The sequence below is a fragment of the Drosophila rhopaloa genome, unplaced genomic scaffold, assembly GCF_018152115.1.
Source record: "Drosophila rhopaloa isolate 14029-0021.01 unplaced genomic scaffold, ASM1815211v1 contig_163, whole genome shotgun sequence".
In the NCBI taxonomy this organism is placed as follows: Eukaryota; Metazoa; Arthropoda; class Insecta; order Diptera; family Drosophilidae; genus Drosophila; species Drosophila rhopaloa.
In genome coordinates, this window is record NW_025335043.1 from 9,157,377 (window position 1) to 9,182,894 (window position 25,518).

The following is a 25,518-nucleotide window of genomic DNA, read 5'->3' on the forward strand; positions in this document are numbered from 1 at the left end:
CCGGGCCAAAAGGTTTGTGCGTGCCAGAAGCTGTTAATGAGCCAAGTGCTCAGCCAACACACTTGGCCTTAATCCACTCAATGCCAGACATCCTTCGCCATCGATTCCCATCGCCTGTCGAGGATTGGGTATTGAGTTTCCACAGCCATTTGATTAGCCATCGACGAGTAATTCCAATTTCAATAGTTGGCTTGTGGGGTGAAGCGGGGAGACATTTCCCCATCCTGAACCAATTTGCTGGGCGTCTGGCAAATATATATACAGACCATTGAAAGTAACCACAAAATGCTTGCCAGTTTGTTCATTTGTGGTCCCAAATTCTGCTTCCAATTTCAAGTTCCAAGTTTCGGTTTATTTGTATTTGCAGCTGTAGGAATTTATAGAACAAAATTAAACACTGCACGATCTGCTCGTCGCCCTCTTGTTTATATTTTTATTTGCTTGGGTTTATACTCTGAACTTGCACTCGGCATCCTTTGCTCCAGTTGCAGTTTAATTTGTACATCGATAAATTTTTTAAGCTGTCAGGATGGCCACACACACGACTGCACAGTGTGTTTGAGTTGGCCAAATAACCATAAATCGCCAGCTTGCCGTGCGATTGTCGCTTTGAAATATCGTTTAACTTGGCCTGTGCACTGAGTTCTGGCCTGGTCGTAAACTCGGCTCTGAATCGTAGGATTTATCCCGGGCCACTAAATGTGCAGGCATTTCGCTAATTAGCCGGCCATTAAAAAATATGTAAGCAGAGCTCGGTTTCTGCTCCTGCTGCTGGTGCTGTTTCCATTCATAATTTGCGCAGTGGCCCGGACATTAATCAACTTGGCCAGTCCGGAAAGTCTGTCAATAGCAGGCCCATCCTTCAATCTGGCCCTTTATAAATATATATAGATATATATACCCTCTATTATGCGCTAAGCGAACAAAGAAAAGTTTTGAATCAATTCAAGTTGTCCAAAGTTAAATCCGCGCACTGCATCGCCAGCTTTGCACTCAATTAAGTGACTTGTGCCGGGGAGTTGCAAGTGCGTGATGAAGGCAGAAGCTTCAGCAGCTTCAGCATAGCTATAGCTATGGCAGCAACAGCTAAGGAAAACAATTTTCTCGCTGAGCAAAAATGGGCAAAAAGGGAAAATCGAGAAGCGAAAATATAAAGCAAGCAAATCCACTTCAATGGCAAACAAGAAAAGCAGCAACAACGGGCGCAACTTGAGTGCCAACAATTGAGGCAGCTGGCCCGTCAAAAGTTGCCACTTTCTTGGCACTGTCCTTGCTCCCAGGACTCCTTCTTCTTCTTCTTCTCCTTCTCCTTATCCTTTTCCATCACCCGCACACGTGAGCTGGCAAAGTTTTAGTGGCATTTTCCCCCCGACTTCCGCCTGATTGACTTGCATCGAGTTGACTTAGCACAGCTTCTTCTTCACGGCATTTTCTTTATTGGCCGGGTAGATCCTCCAGCTCTTGGCATTGGTTGCGTAAACTAATTTTCCATGTCGTCACTCGATTGTTTTAAAAGCCAACTTTACTTTGTTGACACACACACACACACACCCAGCCACCCGCACATATGTGGCCATAGTAAAACATTTAAGCCCTTCAATTGGCCGTGCTGAGATGCAATTTGTCAATGCGAATGCCGTCGACCCTTAGGCCATTGCATCCAACTGTTTGATGCCTAATGCAGTTTTTGTGTAACGGGTAAACTCCTGGGCAGAAGATGCTTTCCGCTTCTCTGAGCACTAACTTCATCCAATGGTAGGTACATTGGCATGCAATTCGATATTTCAATTGACCATTTGGATCTACTAAGCTCTATAAATAATACAATATTCATTGAAATTTCCATTAGCTGAAAACGTATTCGATCCAACAATTTTTGTAAAAACTAAAAAAATCGCCAAAATAATGCAAATGATTTATTTAGTTGGAAATAAAAAGCTTCAACAAATTAAAGAAAATTAAAAGCAGAGAGTTTTTAGTAATTGCAAATGATTTAAAACTCTTTATTTTTAATGCTGACCCAAAATTGGCCTTCTAGAGTCCATAACTTTACCAAATTTAATCCGATTCCAAAGTGGCATACCTTGAAAGACTCGTGATTCAATTCTCTAAAAAAATGCATTCAAAATTTTTAATTTAAATTTGATCAAAATTTTGACCCATTTTCATGTTAGTTAATTCCAATTTTCCGATGTCTTGGAAAAGAGTGACTTCCAATTGGACTTCGAGAGTCCATAACTTTACCAAATTTAATCCGATTCCAAAGTGGCATACCTCTAAAGACTCGTGATTCAATTCTCTAAAAAACTGCATTCAAAATTTTCAATTTAAAGTTGATAAAATTTTTGACCCATTTTCATGTTAGTTAATTCCAATTTTCCGATGTCTTGGAAAAGAGTGACTTCCAATTGGACTTCGAGAGTGCATAACTTTACCAAATTTAATCCGATTCCAAAGTGGCATACCTCTAAAGACTCGTTATTCAATTCTCTAAAAAACTGCATTCAAAATTTTCAATTTAAAGTTGATCAAATTTTTGACCCATTTTCATGTTAGCTATTTCCAATTTTCCGATGTCTTGTAATACAGTGACTCAAAATTGGTCTTCTAGAGTCCATAACTTTGCCAAATTTAATCCGATTCCAAAGTGGCATACCTCTAAAGACCCGTGATTCAATTCTCTAAAAAACTGCATTCAAAATTTTCAATTTAAAGTTGATCAAATTTTTGACCCATTTTCATGTTAGTTAATTCCAATTTTCCGATGTCTGTTTAATGTTGACCCAAAATTGGCCTTCTAGAGTCCATAACTTTACCAAATTTAATCCGATTCCAAAGTGGCATACCTCTAAAGACTCGTGATTCAATTCTCTAAAAAACTGCATTCAAAATTTTCAATTTAAAGTTGATCAAATTTTTGACCCATTTTCATGTTAGCTATTTCCAATTTTCCGATGTCTTGTTTAATGTTGACCCAAAATTGGCCTTCTAGAGTCCATAACTTTACCAAATTTAATCCGATTCCAAAGTGGCATACCTCTAAAGACTCGTGATTCAATTCTCTAAAAAACTGCATTCAAAATTTTCAATTTAAAGTTGATCAAATTTTTGACCCATTTTCATGTTAGTTAATTCCAATTTTCCGATGTCTTGGAAAAGAGTGACTTCCAATTGGACTTCGAGAGTGCATAACTTTACCAAATTTAATCCGATTCCAAAGTGGCATACCTCTAAAGACTCGTTATTCAATTCTCTAAAAAACTGCATTCAAAATTTTCAATTTAAAGTTGATCAAATTTTTGACCCATTTTCATGTTAGCTATTTCCAATTTTCCGATGTCTTGTTTAATGTTGACCCAAAATTGGCCTTCTAGAGTCCATAACTTTACCAAATTTAATCCGATTCCAAAGTGGCATACCTCTAAAGACTCGTGATTCAATTCTCTAAAAAACTGCATTCAAAATTTTCAATTTAAAGTTGATCAAATTTTTGACCCATTTTCATGTTAGTTAATTCCAATTTTCCGATGTCTTGGAAAAGAGTGACTTCCAATTGGACTTCGAGAGTGCATAACTTTACCAAATTTAATCCGATTCCAAAACGGCATACCTCTAAAGACTCGTCATTCAATTCTCTAAAAAACTGCATTCAAAATTTTCAATTTAAAGTTGATCAAATTTTTGACCCATTTTCATGTTAGTTAATTCCAATTTTTTTTGTCTGTTTAATGTTGACCCAAAATTGGCCTTCTAGAGTCCATAACTTTACCAAATTTAATCCGATTCCAAAGTGGCATACCTCTAAAGACTCGTGATTCAATTCTCTAAAAAACTGCATTCAAAATTTTCAATTTAAAGTTGATAAAATTTTTGACCCATTTTCATGTTAGTTAATTCCAATTTTCCGATGTCTTGGAAAAGAGTGACTTCCAATTGGACTTCGAGAGTGCATAACTTTACCAAATTTAATCCGATTCCAAAGTGGCATACCTCTAAAGACTCGTTATTCAATTCTCTAAAAAACTGCATTCAAAATTTTCAATTTAAAGTTGATCAAATTTTTGACCCATTTTCATGTTAGCTATTTCCAATTTTCCGATGTCTTGTAATACAGTGACTCAAAATTGGTCTTCTAGAGTCCATAACTTTGCCAAATTTAATCCGATTCCAAAGTGGCATACCTCTAAAGACCCGTGATTCCATTCTCTAAAAAACTGCATTCAAAATTTTCAATTTAAAGTTGATCAAATTTTTGACCCATTTTCATGTTAGTTAATTCCAATTTTCCGATGTCTGTTTAATGTTGACCCAAAATTGGCCTTATAGAGTCCATAACTTTACCAAATTTAATCCGATTCCAAAGTGGCATACCTCTAAAGACTCGTGATTCAATTCTCTAAAAAACTGCATTCAAAATTTTCAATTTAAAGTTGATCAAATTTTTGACCCATTTTCATGTTAGCTATTTCCAATTTTCCGATGTCTTGTTTAATGTTGACCCAAAATTGGCCTTCTAGAGTCCATAACTTTACCAAATTTAATCCGATTCCAAAGTGGCATACCTCTAAAGACTCGTGATTCAATTCTCTAAAAAACTGCATTCAAAATTTTCAATTTAAAGTTGATCAAATTTTTGACCCATTTTCATGTTAGTTAATTCCAATTTTCCGATGTCTTGGAAAAGAGTGACTTCCAATTGGACTTCGAGAGTGCATAACTTTACCAAATTTAATCCGATTCCAAAGTGGCATACCTCTAAAGACTCGTCATTCAATTCTCTAAAAAACTGCATTCAAAATTTTCAATTTAAAGTTGATCAAATTTTTGACCCATTTTCATGTTAGCTATTTCCAATTTTCCGATGTCTTGTTTAATGTTGACCCAAAATTGGCCTTCTAGAGTCCATAACTTTACCAAATTTAATCCGATTCCAAAGTGGCATACCTCTAAAGACTCGTGATTCAATTCTCTAAAAAACTGCATTCAAAATTTTCAATTTAAAGTTGATCAAATTTTTGACCCATTTTCATGTTAGTTAATTCCAATTTTCCGATGTCTGTTTAATGTTGACCCAAAATTGGCCTTCTAGAGTCCATAACTTTACCAAATTTAATCCGATTCCAAAGTGGCATACCTCTAAAGACTCGTGATTCAATTCTCTAAAAAACTGCATTCAAAATTTTCAATTTAAAGTTGATAAAATTTTTGACCCATTTTCATGTTAGTTAATTCCAATTTTCCGATGTCTTGGAAAAGAGTGACTTCCAATTGGACTTCGAGAGTGCATAACTTTACCAAATTTAATCCGATTCCAAAGTGGCATACCTCTAAAGACTCGTTATTCAATTCTCTAAAAAACTGCATTCAAAATTTTCAATTTAAAGTTGATCAAATTTTTGACCCATTTTCATGTTAGCTATTTCCAATTTTCCGATGTCTTGTTTAATGTTGACCCAAAATTGGTCTTCTAGAGTCCATAACTTTACCAAATTTAATCCGATTCCAAAGTGGCATACCTCTAAGGACTCGTGATTCAAATCTCTAAAAAACTGCATTCAAAATTTTCAATTTAAAGTTGATCAAATTGTTGACCCCTTTTCATGTTAGTTAATTCCAATTTTCCGATGTCTTGGAAAAGAGTGACTTCCAATTGGTCTTCTAGAGTCCATAACTTTACCAAATTTAATCCGATTCCAAAGTGGCATACCTCTAAAGACTCGTGATTCAATTCTCTAAAAAACTGCATTCAAAATTTTCAATTTAAAGTTGATCAAATTTTTGACCCATTTTCATGTTAGTTAATTCCAATTTTCCGATGTCTTGGAAAAGAGTGACTTCCAATTGGACTTCGAGAGTCCATAACTTTACCAAATTTAATCCGATTCCAAAGTGGCATACCTCTAAAGACTCGTGATTTAATTCTCTAAAAAACTGCATTCAACATTTTCAATTTAAAGTTGATAAAATTTTTGACCCATTTTCATGTTAGTTAATTCCAATTTTCCGATGTCTTGGAAAAGAGTGACTTCCAATTGGACTTCGAGAGTGCATAACTTTACCAAATTTAATCCGATTCCAAAGTGGCATACCTCTAAAGACTCGTGATTCAATTCTCTAAAAAACTGCATTCAAAATTTTCAATTTAAAGTTGATCAAATTTTTGACCCATTTTCATGTTAGTTAATTCCAATTTTCCGATGTCTTGGAAAAGAGTGACTTTCAATTGGATTTCGAGAGTCCATAACTTTAACTTTAACTTTAGGATACCTAAGACTTCTAAGACTTGTGATTTGATTTTCTGATAATTTGCATTCAAATTTGTCAATTAAACATGTTAATAAAAAGCTTAAAATTTCAAATATATGCCAATTAGACCTATTGATATCAATAGCTTCTGTAATGTTGAAAAGTGTTCTTATTTTATATGATACAAATACGCAATATTAACCCAACTCAAAGGAAAAGCTTTAATACAAATATTCTCAACTGGATTCCCGTTAACCAAGGATATTTGATCGCCTTTCCTTTGCGCCAGACCACACATTGTTGTGTGTGACTTGAGGCTGACTTGTTGTGGAGTGTGGGTGGCACAGACATTTCCGCTATGTATTTCGACTTGAGGCATTTGCAAGATGATGGATAATGGCATTCAATTTGCGAAATTGCTTGGCTCGAGTTCGATTCCTTGTGCGTCCTTGTCGAGTGTCTGGCTTAAATAGTTACGTTAATTAATTTACAACGCATTGTCAGTCCGTTGTCGTGTGCATTATAAATGATTTGTATGCCTTGGCTGTCGTTTGCCCTCCCCTTGCGTGTTCATTAGCCCTCAGAAGGCCGGGGGGCACGCGTTTATGGGTCAACTGCTGTGACCTCGTTTGTGGGTTAGCCCTAAACCTTACCCGCCTGCATTTCGATTTCGTATTGGGGGAGAGTGGAACGACGGGCGACGGCTCTTCAAACTATTTGCAGTGCTTTGCTAATTTTCATTGCCCCACTTGAGTGAATGGCATGCCCACAAAAGCCCTTTAAATATTCATGGGCCAGAGTTGAAGTCGAGTTAAATGACACAAACCCACTCGCAGCGCTCGCAGGCAACGCTCTCTTATCAATTATCAATTAACCTAAATTTTAGCCTCTGCGATTTTGGCACGGCCAATGACAGTCGGTCCCCAACTCATTCCCTCCCAGAATCCCAGGATGCCAGGATGTCATCCAAAGTCGTCGTGTGTGCCAGCTGAGGCTGGAGCGAAATCAGATGCGCAACGAAGATGGAACGTTTTCCAAACGGATGTCGACAGCCGCCTTCGCAGGTGACTGGGTGGATAACTTTCTGATTAGTGTGAGAGCACTTTCCAGCTGTTGAGGTGGCTTTGGCCAAAAGTTGGGGAGGTTGCCAAAAGGGATTGAATAAGATCATGTCAATGCCACGGAAATCCCTTGTGATTTTAAATCACTGAAAATATTAAATTATTTCATTAATTTCATTGGTTGGATTTGATTCCCTATTTAAAATAATTCATGTTATTAGAAGAAGAAAATCAATTATGATTTAACTTAAAATACTGGCTGACTTTTGATAATTATGTTCTTATATTTTTTACATAATAGCTAAGAGAACCTTTTTTCTTTTTAATTTAATTAAAAAACTTAGGAATTCCTTTTTTTGTTGCTTTTAAAATTTAATTACTTACCAAATACAAATTTATTTTGTTTTAATATTTATTTAAAGTAATTCCTATGAAATTTCGAAAACTAAAAACTGTTCGTTATAACTAATTAATTTGTAAGCTGATAAAATTTTGAAGAGCAACCTACTAGATTTTCTAGTTTTAACGATAGTTTGTTGTTTGTTGCCACATTTTCACTTTAAAAGTTTTTCCCATAACATTGCTTCGTGTTAGTGCTCAAATGGAAAACGAAAACAACCTTCTGCTCGGTGCAGCACTATTATTTTGACCGCATTTATATGCGGGCGGGGGAAAATTTCCAGAACTCTTGGCTCTGACGACCCTTGACAATAATCATTTTCATTACTGTAAAATGTCAACAGTGTCAGCAAGTCCCCTCGAGCATCCTTCGCTCCGCTCTTCACTCCACTCGGGGCAGGACATGTAGTTGAAATTTGATGATGCAGCAGCGCTCGAGCAGCAGGAGCAGAAAAACAGCAGCTGTGACGAGCAAAAGGATCCATTCTCCATCGCAGCCAAATCTAAAACAAACAGCCAAACTGAGCTGCGTTCAGATGAGTCGAGTCGAGTCGAGTCGAGTTGAGCCGAGTTGAACTGAGCTCTTTCAAGGCGAAACATTGACAACATCCCACTAGGTGGGATTTTGCCCCGGGGCGACATTTTGCAGCTACTTTTGCTCCCGCATCCTTTCTATGCCCGCTGCCATATCCTTTGGCTATGGCCAAAAAAACAAGCAAAGGACTAGCTACGTCTAGAAGACGTGCATTTGCTCAAGTGGAAATGAATTGAACTCGGGCAGCAGCAAAAGCAAAAGAAAAAGCAGCAGAATGCAATCTCATTCTCTTGTCAACTTAACCTCGACTGCCAGAATGGCATCGAGTCGTCGATGACGCCCGGCTGTGCCATTTGTTGTTCATGCCATTGTCGTCAGAGGAGGCAGCCATTTGGAGACGGAAAAGCACAGTGGGTCTCAAATAAATGCGATAGAGAAAGGAAATTACCTCTATTATTGCTCAGAGGTAATCTTATAACGTATAACTCTGGAAAAGACTCGGTTAAAAGCTTTTAATGGCTCTTTGTTCTTGGGGCAATCATCAAAACATGGTCATAACAATATCAATTTTCAGCAGAGAAAAACAAGAAAACGTACATTTTTAATTGTCTTTAAATATCTATCTATATATTTATAACTGACTAGAGGATTGCAATATTAGGACTTATAGATTATATTGTTTTAAAACGCTGTTTATTATCTTTGTCTAAGTAGTGAATATTTCAATTAAAACTGAGCTGAAATTAGTAACCAAATGATAACACTTTTAAGAAAATAGAACACACTTTCACTCTATTGTTCTTTATCTTTCAAAATTTTTCCCTACACTTATTTTAAATAAATTGTGCTTGACCACATTTGGCGTATTTTTTTTCTCTGTGCAAAGAATTGAATTGTTCTGAAAGATGGTCATAAGATTTCTCAGCTCAATGGAATTTTATCTGCTTTGATATATCTCTGTGCGAGTCCACTGTGTGGACTATTGTTTGTGCGTTTGTCTTGCCTTTACTGCTGCTCGATTTTTTCTTTAAACAATGGCCCGAGCATTTTTGATTGTCAAATGTTTGCAGAGATAACATTTACTATAGCGGATTTGCAGTGGAGCGTAGGAGATGGCATTCCGACGACAGCACGGCAAAATGGAGCGAGTGCTGTAAGCGTTGCTAAGTTGCCCCTCTTTCTCACATCTATACATATAAATATATATATATACGCTTATGCCGGGGTGATAGCATCAATTTGTAATGATCTTATAAGTGCTTGTATTGTGCCCTTGTCTGCTGCCATTCTTCCTTCCTTTCTTCCTGTGTGCGGTTTATAAACAAATGTCTCGGAAAAGTTTCCGCCAGTCAATTAAACGGCAATTAGAGAGACTCCATTGTGTCAGCATCCAAGTTTTGGGATTTCGGGAGTTAGGGAGCTCAGGAGTCGGGGGTGTGTCAAGTTCACACTGCTCCGCATTTCAATTAAAATCCAATTTCCCAGCGGAAGTGCTTAATTATCGGGTATTAGCCAAGAGCTTCACTCAGTCAAGGACTCTTGACACCCGATTCTGAAGGCTGACAAACAATTTCCTGAAAGTTGATCAATAGCTGCTGGCGGCATTAATTGAATGCTCTTTGGATTTGGATATTGGGTAATTTCTGATATAGAGGGTTGGCATATTGTCTGTCGTATACTTTTATCCAGTCTCTGGTTACACGTGCACGTGTCGGTAATACTGCTCTGAATTTTACGCTAATTGAAATTGCAATCGAATTACGATGCGACTGAGTCTGCGGTAGAAGGCATAACGTCCAATGAAAATATAATCACATTTATGCAGTTTTTATGCCAGCAATGTAAATATTTTCGTTGTAAACATGTGAATGGTGAATGGACGAGTGCTCATGCCGGGAATTACGAGTATGACTGGCCGTCAACGACAGCCGCCGGTCATGGCTGAATAACCATAACGTCATATACAGAAGGATACAGATACAGATACAGATCGAGATACAGATACAGATACGGATACAACTGGACCGAGTGTCTGCGTCAGTCTGCTGTGGTCCTGGCGCAAAGTCCTTTTGCTGGCCAGCCTGCATTCGCTTCCATTTCGAGTTCATTGAATTTGCGCTGATTTCTTCTTTTTTTTTTTTTTTCTTTCTGGACCGTTTTCATGCCCCTGTGGATAGTGCATTAATGAGAGCAATAAGAGCAAATTGTAGCGTGAAATTTATGAAATCAAAATCCCACTTACATACACGACAGGATGTGCATAAATGTATTTTTGATATAATTGCATTTGCTGCTCCAGTGCCTCGCTGTCCGTTGATTGCGTAATTTAATAGTTTTACCGTGGCTGAATAATTGGTTTTAGGTAATATTGACATGTGGACTTCAGCTGTTGCATTATTAATGCGAATTGAAGAGCCAGCGTTTCCGCTTTTCGGCGGAAACCCGCTTGAAATTCCCGTCACATATACTACTTCTATGATAAATGATATGGCCCAGCAGATGTGAGCCTGTGCTTTGTGCGTTGATGTCACGTCCTGATCATTAATTATATGAACTTGTTTTTGCTCTTGTCTCTATTTGCAGTTCACCGAGCAGGCGGATAAAGGTAAACAAACACAAAAACCCTTCGTATTTACGACCCAGGCGTGTCGAATTTGACAAGCGTAGCGTATCGGCGGCCCAGACAACCATAATCTCACCCAGGCTTGGGTCATGATTAGTCCAGGAGGAGAAGGGACCACCTGACCATCTGATCCCTGACCTGCTGCCCTGCAGACCGCACGTAAGCCAGTGGCAAAGTAAAACTTTTAACGAAAACTGACAACCGCAATGACCAAAGTGTCATAAATCCATAAATCCATAACCGAGCGTCAACAACATCAACAAACAGTTTGTTGTACGACCTACGACATGTGACGGCGCTCAGGATTTCACACAGAGAAAAGTCAGCAGCGATATCAGGTTGATTTATCTTATCAGTTTGGCTTTTACCTTAAAATACTTGTAATCTTATCAGTCTGATCAATATCAAGAGTTAATATAAATAACAATTATTTCTTTGTTCTGCCAAAATCGCTGGAGATTAAATTATTAGGCAAGTGGAGTATTTGCATATGGGAATATGCTATAAATATTGATAATTGTATAATGTGTGTAAGTGGCGGATAGATTTTCAATACCTGTTATATAAAATGCATCAGTAAAGTCATGGAATTACAGAAGATTGAAAGTGCTGTCTAGTTGAAAAGTATGCAATAAAAACATTTATGTTTAAAGCATCATTTAGAGGGATTTTAATAATTTTGTATGTTGCTTTTGGTTTGTGGGCGTAAATGTGTGCATAAAAATAAATTTATTTGAAAAAAAATACTATTGTTTAGGAGTTATAACATATGGGAGACACGATATTTTCCCTGTTTCCATGTTTTAGGACTCTTTAGAGATAATGACTAAAATGACTGCATTTATGAACATTTTGGATGATATTTTTCACTGTGCAGACTCCAGGCCCTCGGGGGAGTGTCAGCTTGGCGGCCAATGAACTAAATAACCCTCAATCCTTCAATCGGGGAGCGGATGAGGGAGGTCGCTAGACAGGCGGTACACGACATGGTAGCGGGCCAAAAAGCTCTCATGTCAACCGCAGTCGGCGGACTGGCAGACAAACATATTGGCGGCGATGGATTCGATGGTTCCCTGCCACTCGAATCTCGTCCCGCGTCTGCCAGATAAAATGAAGTATCACTAGCTAGTAGTCGATGTGTTTGTGTGTGCTTGGATGTTTGAAGCGGGGTCATGTGTGTGGAAAAACAAAACACTTTTCAGCAGGACCACAACAACAGCAACAACAACTTACATGGGGGCGGAACAATATTGTTTGTGTCGAAGTTTATCGATAAGTTGTCGTCGTCGTAGCTCCCTGAAAATCGCATCAGCAAAAAAAAAAAAAATAAAACACGCACGGTGGCGCATAAATTAAATTTCCCGTCGCCGTCGACGCGTGGCCATAAAAAATCATAAAAATATATTAAATTTATACGTAGTGCTTACACATAAGATCGCTATGAATTCATAAATTCTCGCCGAGCAGCCGCCGCCATTCGCATCCCCATCCTCGTCCGCATTCGCATCCGCATTCCCAGCCACAAGCAAAACCGTGGCCACAACCACAGCATAACAACGGCATTGACAGTTAAATGAATGACTATGGGGGCAATGCCGTAGTCGAAGCCGATTCTATAGCCGGAACTGAGGAGAGTCCTCCTTGAGCTCTTCAGTTCTTGCTGCGGTGTCTGTGCACTCAAAAAAAAAAAAAAAATAAATAAATAAACAAATGTTGGATTTAAATTATTTGGTACACAAATTACTACATTTTAAGAAGGAGGAATCCGTAGCTTTAATTTTAAATAAATAAAATAGCTTTAAACTTGTGTTAAAACGAACAATCACCTAATCGTACATATTCAAAGTAAACAGATTTCCGCTTATTACACCACAAAAAATTTAATTTTCCCTTATTTTTTTAATTAACTAAGAAACCAAAATTACTACTAATAAGAACAGTTTTTTTTTATTTAATAGGACTTTGTATTTAATCCTGTATCACAAATTCGTCATTAAATTTATTCTTTACTTACTTCTATTTACTAAAAAAGCAACGTTGATACGTCGAGTTTAACAAACATTGATAAGACATTTTTAACTATTAAGCTTGTTTTTTGTCTGTCCAAAAAGTGTTAATTGATATTTAAACGGTGTATAATGGTTTAGACTTTGTGGCTTCAGTTGCTAGTTCTAGACACAAGAAAAAAGTCATGTTTTTTTTCAGAGTGCGGCTGTGGATGTTGGTCCGCCTGTGGCTCGTGCTTCTCCATCTTGTTTTGCTACGTTTTGTTTGCTTGGGTATAATTTATGCAAATCTGTTAAAGTTTTGCCGTCATCGGGAAAGTTGCCGCTGTCAGTGGCGCTGCTGCATAGTTTTATGCTCCTCCACAATTGTAGGGGGACCAAAGTGTATATTCAATTTGCGTTTGCCTCGTACGAGAGACTCTGGGAATTGAATTGAACACATCAAATCTGGTATTCTGATTTCGGTTTCTTGTTGTTTTGCCATGTGGTTCAGAGCAGAGAAATGGAAAACTAACCAGAGTTCGTTCAACATAAAATGTTAAAGTTTATCATTTGCATTTCATATACTATTATTTGCATGAAATGAAATGCGTTTTGGTTTCTAGCTTTGGGATTAGTTTTCAAACTTATCTCAAAATAAATTTGAATAATAATTATAGCTTTATTTTATGGTTGAAATTAATAAAGATTAGTTTATAATTAACAAAAAAACAATGGGTATCAGAGGAGTCCTGTTAGTAACTTTTTGAGCCTCCTTTTCAGGACTTTTTGTTGCCGTCATTAATGTAATAAATAAAATGGGATTCCAGGGTCCGCGAACCCATGCATATATAAGTGCGTACAATAGTTTTACCGTTATATCCCTGTTGTTGTTGTTGTTGTTGTTGTTGTTGTTGACGTTGACATCGGAGCAGTTCCGTCGACTTCGAGAAGGGTCCACGAAGGTCCAAGGGCAGTTTTTAATGTTCTTATGCTGCTGGCAGTTGCTTGAGCTTTGCCGCAGTCTCGCAGAATAGCTTCATATTTATGCAAAGTTATGCGGCTTAACAGATAAGTCGGCAAAGTTTTTGCCCCAGCGACGAAGGGCCTAGATAAGGCGCGGTCAGGATATTAGAGCGGAAAGCAATCGAAGGCAAGTCCGAAAGAGAAACTTGGGCTTGATTTGCATGAAGAACAGATTGTGGTGTCCATGATCCATGCTATATCCAACTATATATCCAACTGGATGGATGGGCCTGGGCCTCGCCTTGCCTAGTTATTTATGTGCGGCCCAGGGTCCTTCCTTCACTGCACTTTTAATTTCACATGACAAACTGTTCCATCCTCTGCCATTCTTCTGACAAAATGTGGGACAAACTTTGGCTCTACTCGCTCTCTGGTCTCTGGCAAACTTGTTCCACGTTGCGTATACGCAACAAAGGAGAAGCTGCCGCAGGCCCGCAGAACTCCCTGAATACTAAGTAAAAGGGCTCTTCTCTCGCCCGCCCAACAAGACCATCTGCCACTCTAGCTAATTCCAAATTATATTAAAAACTTTCGGCTGTGTGTTTCCTTTGCCTTGCTTTTTCATTATCTAGCGGCCAACAAAGAAGAGCCTGGCAGAAAGGATGAATATGAAAAATGGCTAACAAACTACGAGTACCAGGAATAAACTCTATTCCGAAAACGCGACCCCGTTAAAGTCCAACGCTGTTTGCATTGTCCGCTTGTTGCTCCCCCCGAAAAGTGGGAGATGAGCTGAATTACCCTTTAGCCTGGTCCCCATTTTGGGGTCAAAGGCGTTTTGTAATTCGACACTGGGCCACCAGTAATCTTCGGCATTAGTTGCACTGAACTTCATTTGCCCACTGGCAAGTAAGTTGCTAAGGGAAACTGCCACGTCCAAGCGACGCTCATTTATACTGACCACAGTCTTCAAACAAGGTTAAGGAATGGTTACATTGAGAAAAATATTAACAATATTGAATGAAATACAATAAAAATAATATGTGCATGGCATGGAAAAATATAGTGATTAAATATGAAAATAGGCATGCTTAATCAATGGTTTCTTTGTTCTTTTAAAATAATAATTTCATTTTTGGGACATCAAGTCAAAAAATATTTTAAGCACATTGAAAACATTTGTATAAGACCAAAATTACCGTGACATTTATATGATTTCAATAAGTTTTTTAGTACAAAAATATCTAAATTTCTATAAGGACTTTATGTCTGTTTTTCTCTGTGCATGTAAACAACGACAAGCAAAACCCAGGACTACGTGCCTTTCTCACATTGATTTTCCACCCATTTTCCTCGCCGCTCTTGTGATTTTCCTACCTGTCCTCCTCGCTCCGCTCTTCCTCCGGCTGGCAGCACTTGACTGACCTCTTAAATTCGTTTAATGTTTAGTTAGGTCGAGCTTAGGCCCGTGCCCCGGCTGACAGGTCACGCTGACCTGGCGGCTCCCAAATTAATGGCCGGGCTGAAGTGCTCTAAATTTTCCATTTTTTTTACCTGGCGCACATTTTCCTTAATGAGTTTTGGCCCTGCAGTTTTGTATTAAGTGTTCTCGAAATGTAATTATGCGATTTCTGGGGGCCCTACTCGACTGTATGGCAGTCATCTTTATAGACATTTATTTAATAAACTCGCATCCGTGCAATGCCCCTCTCGCTGGTGCCATGAAAAATGCAATTAAATACTTTCGGCTATTAAAATAAAAACTTTCCCCCGGCCCAAAAGTAAGGGTTGTTTCGGGTGGTATAAGGGTGTGGGGGTGGATGTGCATTCCGCTCTGTTGCTGCAGTGGTCGGCCTGGTGTGACCTAATAAAAAAATTATGCCAAACGAAAGTGAACGCCCAATGGCAGCAGCGAGTGCAAGGGAATGGGCGCGGGTTGACCCTGTGAAAATTTTACAACCGCCAGGGGGACAGGAGTCGGGGAAAAGGGAATGTACGTACTGTGGAATGGTGGCAGCCATTGGCCGATATGCACACTCAGCACTTATGAGATATTAAGTTGAAAACTTTGCCCGATCTCATCCCATAACATGGCCACTGTGTCTTTGCCGATGCCGATGCCTTTGCCACTGCCACTGCCTCTGCCTTTTATGCCGGCTGACTCAAGTTAAATTGAGCAAAATAATGCGGTCAATTTATAACGAGCAGGCTGCCGCACCACCAGGCAATTGTGGGTGTTGCAGAAAGCAAGAAAGATAGTTGCACGGGGCGAAAAAGTTAGGCATAAAATATAAGACAATTCGTATTATAATTAATACAATTAAAGTTGCATTTTAAATATAATCGAATGTGCCTTGAGACATTTTTATGAGTGGTATGTCACTATGTATTTTTTTGGAATATACATTGCTCTGAAAAGTATGCTATAAAATTTAGTATTTGTAAAGAAACCTTCTAATAAACCTAAATCTAAGTCTAAATCGGTAATATATTTAAAAAGTAATGCCTTAATTAAATTTCTCAAAGGGTTTTTCTATTTTTCTCTGTGTCTACGATGTGCATGCCGCCATTATTCCATGCTCAGGAGCAGTGTCAGGGAGCTTAAACAAAAGGAAGTGCCCTGGCTGCTACTTTGTCAGTTTAACTTGTTGTTGGTCTAGCAGGAGATTCGTGTGGCAGGAGGCGGGGGCGGAGGCGGGGCGGTACGGGCCAGGACATCAGTGTTCCGACTGACTGCGGATGTACGGACGTCGTCCGCCTGCTGGTGTCATTTGGCTGTCTCTTCGGTGGCACGCAAGTTTGCAAAATTATGGCATCGAGCTGCCTGGCAGCCCAGTCCGCAAAGTCCGCTCAGTCCGCCCTCCAATTTATAAGGTTAAAGCAAAATTATGGGCAAATGGGCTGGCGTGGAACGTGACTGCAGGCGACCTGCTATTGAAAGTGCAAGTGACTTTCTACTGCTATTGGCAAATGACCCAATTTATGGACCGCATTCCGGTCAACGGAGAGAATCGTTTCGGCTTTTTGGGGGTGGCAGCGCACACACACACACAAACACACACCCTCGCTCTAAGGACATGGATTAATTTCGGGTTTCACTTTTTAATGAGTTGCCGAACGATAAAAGGGAGTGCAGAAAATTCCGTAACTAGCAAATTGATGGCAAATTAGAGGAAATTCGATTGGCAATTGGCAATTACACAGGGGTGCTTGTGTGTGTGTGTGTGTGTGGGTGGAACGGGTTGAAGTCGGCAAAGTGGGTCATGGAGCGAAATCGAAATCGTTTTGCTTACGAAAACCTTTGCTTGACTTCCCTCCTTTGCGGCTTCAGTGAACCCAATTTGGCTTAATCGGATCCATAAGCTGGGATTTGCCCGCGGGTGCTTTCAAAAAAACAGGCTTTGTCCGACGAAACCACAGAGCAAAGCACTTGGATGTACGAAACTTTCCAACACGTTGTGCAGCTCAAATTAATTACGCATAAAATTGCAATTAATTGGTTTAAGAAGTTGGCAAGTTTATCTTAAAGTTTTTCCCCCACAGCAAAGAGTTTAAGTGCTCAAGATAAACAAAAAGCACCAAAGTCCTGCAAGGTGTGTGTGGATAAAAGGGGGCAAAAGCAGCAGCAGCAGCAGCAGAGCAGATAGCCAGGAACTGAAACTGGCTGAAAGAGCAGAGAATCTTGTGAAAGTAAAAACATCAACAAAAAGCGAAAACAAAGAAGAAAAGAGAGGGAATGAGGCGGTGCGAAAGAGACGGCCGGAACAATGGTGCAGGCAGCGCGGCAATAAAAATGGCGCACAAGTTCAGAACTCGAAGCACGTGAGTCGTCCGAGGACCTGAAATGTTTATTTGGGTCTGCCACTGTGCCGTACGTATGTACGTGTGTATGTCTGTATGTTGGTATGTGTAGGCCATTCTGCAGCAGTATGGAATAACAACAACAACACTAATAACAATAACAACAACAGGAGGCTGAGGCAACAGCAGCTCGACAACGACACTGTCACAGTAACCTAGATAGCTCCACAAAATTTCACCCAAAATGTGCCACTTTCGCTTTGACCCAGAGCCGTGGCAACGAAGGGCGGCCATCCATGCAGCCAGTCAGCCTTTCAGCCTCTGCCTCAGCCTCGCTGCCTCACAGCCCCTCTGTCCCCTCTGCCTCTCAGTTGCTGATGCAGCTGCAGCTGCAACGCCTCCCAGCGTTTGAGGGTCAATGTGGAGCACACCGAGGAAAAATATTAATAAATGTGTAATCTTTCACTTATCTATGGAAAATAATACATGTTATCAGAAACACCACACAAATCTCTATCGAAATAAAGAGTATAATGATTTGCAATCTAAACAATCTCGATTTGACATCTCTTTGGATTAAAATCACTTGGTAGTGGGATTTTGATTAGGTGCATCTGATCAAAAGTTATTGGTTAAACACTTAATGAAATGCTTCTAGAAACCTTAAAAATTTTAAAATAATAAAAGATAGACTGTTAATGAATGTTGCTAATCAATGTAATTTGGTTTAATTATGATTTAAATTATGAAAAGCAATTAATGTAATATTCTCTACTACTCAGAAGTGTTCCTAAAAAATCTCTTGCGTTTTAAAAGCTCTTCTTTGGTATTAAACAAATTTGTTCTCTGTAAATTCGTAGAAAAGCAGGAGTTTGTGGGTGGTAGGAGGATGACAGGACCAATGGGTCACCGTAAGCTGTATAAGAAATCATGCCTGAAATATTGCACTCGTATGTTGCGGTTAAAGTGCAGCAGCCTAGCCGAGAGGCCATGCAACCAAATTGCATCCATGCGTCACACACACACTGGTGACAATCCCCCTGGGTGACAGTGTGTGTGTGTGTGTGTGCGAGTGTGATAGTGTGGGTAAATGTGTAAAACATGCAACGCTGTCTTGTCTGGAACTTGCTGCCTTTACTGCCTTCTGCCCCTGACAAAAGGTTTGATTTTAAGCTTAAGTCAACACACATGAACCCAGCACAGCAGTGATGCCGACGACTTATTTTAAAAACCCGAAAAATCTGCAGAAATTTGTCATATTACCAAAAGGATGAACCGCTTAAGGCAAACAAAATATATAAATAATTTAAAAACAATAATTCGTACAAAAAGCCTTTTCATTAAACTTACATTTTATTTAGAAAACATGTTTAAAACGACTCAACTTCTTTTAAAGGTCAAATCCCTTTTCTTTAAAAATATTTATATTGTAATTATTTATATACTATTTGTTAACCGGCTGTAAAATGTATAGTTATTAACATTTTAAAAAATCAGACGAATATTTGTAAATTAATTCTTGAAGGAAAAGTATTTGAATACAAGAATATTATACGTAAATTGAAAATTCTTAAAACAAAGTCGTTCCGTAAGAGGTCAAATTGGCATTTCTGCGACCCAACTTAACCCTATCCCACTCGAATGGTCACGCAACGTTTTAAACATGCCACCTTGGGGAAATTTTCAAAATGACAGCAATTTATTTAGACGTCGAGTGTGTGTGAGAGGACGCGAGTGTGCCTGTGGTCAGAAAGGATTGCAGCGGTTGGCCCGATGGCAAATATTTAACTTTGGCCGAATTCGCAATGTTGACATTTGCCGCTAACAAATTTCTATGTCAAAGGCGCGTGTTTACGCATAAATAGCTTTGCATAGCCGCTTTGAACTCTTTCCAGAGCGATGTGGCTTCAATTTTGGGTTCGTTTTGGTTTTTGCTCCTTTTCCGTTTTTGGCGCTAATGCTGGCGCTCAGAGGATCCCCGAATTAATTATGCAAAATGTGACCTAATCCAACAAAGGCAACGAAACTCCCCTCATATTCATGGCTCTCGCTGACTTAACCTTTTCTGATGGCCTTATAAACGTGCTAAAAATAAACAATTTTAGCCACCATTGGGTTCGGTTCCATCGCATGTTTTTCAAACATTTCGCCTTAGCCCCGTGGCACTTGACGTGTAAATATTTTATACCATTTTGGCGACCCCAAAGGGCTTGCTCCGACTCTTGATTTGGGTTTGGCAATTAGCGAAGGCTTTTCGGCCTTTGGTCCGTCCCTTTTACGGCCATCCCATTTTGTTGAAATGTATTAATCTAATGACTGAATGGCTTTCGATGGAAGTGCTGTACAACCATTTAATTGGCTTAAGCCATTTTGCTTGCTGTGAAACAAAGCAGCTTAGTGTTCTTAATTTTGCGTGATGGTGGTTTTAAATCCGCTATTTTTTGTTAATACCTAATCAGTTTATTGTTCTTGGGTTTAATTTCTATTAAATGTTTACTAATTACTTAACTGTAATTAAACTCTACTGTTCAAATTTGTTGTCAGTGATTTTATTTGTTTTGGGAATACTTAAAATACTCATAAAATTGATTTTTATCTGTCTAATTATCAATATACCATACAAATTAACTGGGTTTGATTTTTTTTCGTTTTGTTTCTTATTTGACCAGTGACACACAAATTTATTGGCATAAGCTTTATATAATTGCAAGTAAGTTCAAAGTCGCTTGCACCCAATCTCCTTGACACTGAACCAACTCAAGTCAGCAAAGGCCAAAGATCAACTTTGCATGTGCCTCTCCATTGACTTTCAATCCGCTGTCAATCGTCAATCGGCCAGTGGCCAAGATGTCATGTGTAACACCACAAAATTACCAAAAAGGTCCATTTACTCCTAGCCCCGAAATGCCCTTCGCCCGTACTGACAGCACTCAGTGCCTAAGACCACACTGCGTATGAGTGTTTTCCCTTAGTGGCCGAAGAGCTCAAAGAGCTAGGGGAATCGTAGCTCTCTTTGCACTTCGCCCACATCACTTTTGGTCACTCCCACAATCCACATCCCACATCATTCTTGCCGTCCAACAGTCCGCACACAAATGAGTCAACAGTTTGTGGCCACCGTGGGAAACTGTCGAGCGGACGACTGAAACACCATCGGTTGCTCCATAGATTTTCCACACAGTAGTGGCCCGCGAATTTCCTCGATTGGCCCGAGTCGCCTTGACGCCTGGAAGTATGCATCGCATCCCATCGCAACGCAATGCAACGCGTTTGGCCCCAGTCCAATGTATAAAAAAAAGGGGGGTGAGTGGGTGGTTTTCCCAGAGATTTCACCCCGTCCGCCAATGCAGTCGTGCTGAATTTATTGTGTTTGTTGTGCGAAATTAAATAAAAATTGAATTATGTTTATATCCGCCAGTTGCTGTTATTGTTGGCACTATAATAACGCGCTTTGTTTGCCTTCCTCGAGTGTGTTCGTCTGTCCTGTCCGTCCGCCTGTCTATAGCAATGTCTCCATGATCTCTGTCGCTATGACTCCGCACTCCCCTCGCCGTCTGTTTTTCATTTTGCATAATAAATTGCATTTTCCATGCCAGTGAGTCGCCTCTCCAAGCGGCGCTCACTGTTTGTTTGGCTGAGTGTCGTCGCCGCCCAGCTTCTGCTTTTGTCCCATCCCCTCCCCCCAGCAAACTCCTCCTGATTTTTCACCACCTCCTCCTCATTTCCCAGCACCAGGGAAAGCATGCAGCGGAATGCTTTGGAGTCGTATTTGCTGTGTGCTCCTGCCTCCGCTTTTTACTCTGCCCTGCTCTTTTTTACATCGTCTGTGGACGCGGTTTTGCATTAATCTCATTTCATTGCCCTGACTTGTTCTACAAGCGGCTTCACCTTCCCCGCACTTTGTTTTTGCACATAAAAAAACCTGCAGAGAAAAAAATCGTGATTCACATTATCATAATTTAAGCTGCAAGTAAAGCTTTATTAAATCCAGATTGCTAACTAAGCTTATAAAGCAAATTAAGTTAACTATTTAAGCAAAGAGCATTATAAACTTTCAATGAAAATACTGTCAGATTTAACAGGTGAAAATGTTAATCTTTCAATATGATTGCTTAGATAATTTTATTCATTTCAGTATTTCTTGCTTGCAAAACTATAATTGTATTTATAAATAACTTATTTATTCTGGAACAATAAATACTACCCGAATGATCTGGTAAAAATGTCGGGTAAATCAAAATAGAAGCGTAAAAATTGCTTAAAAATATACCACAAAATATAATGACTTGGCAATTTGAATGCTACTTTTTTAGCGTGCCTCGTCAGTGGTTCTCCCCCAACTCCAGTCTCCTATTTTTTTGCGGGTTCTTGTAAATCTACGAACGAGGTGCTCCAACCAGCATAGCCCAACTGATTCATCCGGGGCACAGCTGCTTCCGCTTGTACGCGCTAAATCAATTTGCTGTTTAAGCTCTGCCAGCTGTCGGCGGTTGGAGCACCTTTTTGGCTTTTGCATCAGCGTCAGTCAAAGGGAAAATGGGCGCTAAGATGCTCCGTCTCTTGTATTCCTCGATTTTCCCGGTTTTTACGCGCATGCTGCCGTTGAGTGATTTTCATGAGTTTAACGAAGTGGTTTCTCCCGACCCACCGCTTCGCTCCTTTAAAACCAGCCCGCACAAATGAAAAGAAGCCCACAATAACAACAATAACCAAACAACAAGGAGACGAGGGCGACGTTTTCCTTTTTTTTTTATTTTCCCGGCTTGCGCCTTTGACTCATCGTGCGAAAAAAAACACAGCATGATGAAAATTCGTTTTTCCCTTCACATCCTAACGTACACCCTTTTTTTGTGCTGGGTAAGCTCAACATGTTTGCAAAATGTAATTACGCATACACTTATGTTGATAAATTCATGGAAACAAATAAACGTGACACATGCAAGGGGAAAGTTGTAAATACCCTTTTGAAAAGCTGCTTTTTGTGATGGTAATTTCATGCGCGCTTATCAGCTAATTATGATATATTAAGTATACGACATGTGGTTTAGAGAAGTGTAAGTTTATTTTTTCATTTCTTTACTAAAACGAAATGAAACAATATTATTTATTTAATTACAATAAATCCATTAAATGTATTTCCTTCTCCTGAAGTAAAGCAACATTTTGTTATTAATTGAATAAGAATATATTGCGTATACGTTATGTGGTCAAATAACTCTTAAGCTGAATATAATAAATATTAATTTTAAAGTTTGCTCCTAGTATTCAGTAAAGGAAACTGATTGATTATGAGTATATTAATGTAATTTAAATTATTTTGTCTATTTTATATTTTTTATATCTTGTCCTTAATTGGAATAACACAATTCACGCGCAGCATATAGAAAATTAATCTAAAATGTTCTGAAATTTAATATTTTTTACACCCGAGAGAGTGTACCCTAGTCGAAATCCCCAAAAAAGTAGCAAAACAATAGATTTTTGAGTGTTGCCACTTTGTTCTACAATTTTATTGCGCAAATTTCGAGCAAAAAACCCGGCAACAACAATAAAAGCCGCGCCAGCAACAGTGGCATCATAACAAATGGAGCTCCCTTCAAAGAGTTGCCCTTTTTGTCTGTTCACGTCACACAGCGCCACGCCCCCTTCCGCCCCCTAAGCGTATGTGTGTGTGTATGGTGTGCGAATTGTTTGATGCGCACATTTGAGCAATTTTAGCGTGCTGCTGCTGTTTGTTTATGCTGCTGCAAATGTGTGTCTGTGTTTTTGGGAGCAAACGAGTGTGAGTGAGTGCGGCGCGTGTCAAAATTGGTTAAACGTGAGTGGCTTTCACTTTTCCACTGCTGCTGTTGCCAAAAAAACAAAAGCCCGAAACGCGAATCCCGCAGCTTGGGTGGATTTTCCGGGGCACAACCTGGGGCCAAAGGTTAGCCCAGTGTCCGTTTAGGCAAATTAGCTGCGTACGCCATTGGCTCCTGGCCTGCCCTCTGCCTTCCAAAACCCTGACTCGCCGGCTGACGGACTGGGTCATAAATCATGGCAAGACAGAAAATGGCAGTGGAAAGTGGCTGGGATCAGGCAGGATCTAGCCAGCGCTCTCCAGCTCACGGGCTTAATCAAGCAAATGGCTAGCACAAATCGGGAGCTCGTTTATTTTAAGCTGCCTCATAAGCAAGTCTAATTTTCTGCCATTCCAGTGAGTTATCGTTTTGTGGGGAGTCAAGCTGACTGGCAGAGCACTTAAATACACCTGTGAAGATTGTTAAACAAAACGGTAAAGAAAATTTTAAAAAATATTTGGTGTACAGATTTATAAAATTACTTATAAAATGAAAATAAGTAATCAATTTAATTAAATTTAAATTATAAAATTTATATGTCTATTTCGCCTTTTCAAAATTACCGATATTTTCTTTAATCTTTATTGGTTTACGTAAAATTTACTAATACTTATCCGATATTTTAAAGTAACATCTGTTTAGTTTGAAGAGGTACAATCTAAACCTATTCCGAAATTTACTTTTTTAAAATTCTGAGACTACTTTTGGCCCGTGAGAAACTCAGTTTTAAACAAAGAGCCTTAGTGTCATTGAAACAAACAAAGAGAAAATCTGTTCTTCAAATACACATACAATGAAAGAATATTCTAATTTTCCAGCTTGCCGTATAATCTGGGTTTTATCGTATTAACTCCATTGGCCTCCCTAAACGTTGACAAGATGCTCTTTTTTAAATGTATGCCATGACTTTCGGCATTCCACTTGCAAATGCAGATGTTGCTGATGTTGAAGCGGCAAAACAAAAGCTGTCAACAACAAGTTGCCGGACAAAAGACACCGCTGTCCGCTGCACATGCTCCGCAATGGCAGGGCTTTGTGTGTGGACCCGGCTGGCCAGTGGCAATCCGGCAATACGACAATCCGGCAATACGGCAATCCGACAATCCGGCAATCCAACAATCCGGCAGTGGCCAACTAGCAAACTAGCAGCCAGGCGAACAATCGCCCCGACTGTATGTATGGGAACTCTTGACAAATAGCGCCTGGTTGGTCACAGCTGGTGGCGCATTCCGTCGGACAGATGTTCCTGTCACTCCGTGTCCGTGTCTCCGAGTCCTTAGTCCATAGTCCTTAGACTGAGCAGCGTGTGCCTGTGTGAGTGAGTGCATCCGTGGCGCTCATAAAACTAAATTTCTAAACAATCTGCGTTTGGCAATCTTATGGCGCGCTGTCGACGTTGCCGCTGCGCAACTTTATTGAAATGTTTGGCAGTTTTTCGTGTCCTACTCAATTTGTGTCACACAAAGACAGAGATAGAGGGTTGCAAAGTGAAAGAGATAGAGGTTGGCGGATGGCGGTGTGAAAGAGAGGCAAACACAGGCGGGTTGTCTATGTTGCAATTTTGATTTTTGCAATTTTCCGTAGCATACTTTTTCGGGCCATGTGTTGTGTGCATGTAAAAGCAAAGTTCTCGATTATACAGCGAATTTGTGCCATGAACAATAATAACGAGTCGCCCATCATTATTTGCCCAATGTGTGCATGTCTGCGACATTGGCAATTCATTGAATTTGTAAATTGAATTTCAATTGGATCGTAATTCAAATCAGTCACAAAAAAGTAGCCCACGGGATTTGGCCACTTTATTCCACCAGGAGCAGTCGAGCATGAGCGAGGCAATAACCAGAACTTTTCACATCGATGCGATGCGAAATCGAAGATAAATAAATGCTTCGAATAAGCAATAATAATCCCCCTAAAAGGAAAATACTGTGAATCGTGCGCGATGGGCGTGGAATAGATAAAGATAACGCAGGGAAAGGGCCATATCAAAGTAAACATTTGTACATAATATAAATCGTTTGGGGGTCCGTTTTCTTATCGGGCAACTGTTTCTCATTTA

General features: G+C 39.5%; 1 protein-coding gene across 7 annotated transcripts in view; it reads left to right on the forward strand.

The window, feature by feature from the left end:
• LOC108047030 (palmitoyltransferase app) overlaps positions 1-25,518 on the forward strand; it is a 67,571-nt gene that overhangs the window by 20,968 nt on the left and 21,085 nt on the right. For 6 of the 7 annotated variants that reach the window (XM_044458248.1, XM_044458249.1, XM_044458243.1 and 3 more), the window contains exon 3: positions 10,825-10,846. The exons of the other annotated variant lie outside the window; for it this stretch is intronic. The gene's annotated coding sequence lies outside the window, so the exon portion shown is untranslated. The remainder of the gene's footprint in view (positions 1-10,824; positions 10,847-25,518) is intronic. 7 annotated transcript variants of the gene reach the window in all.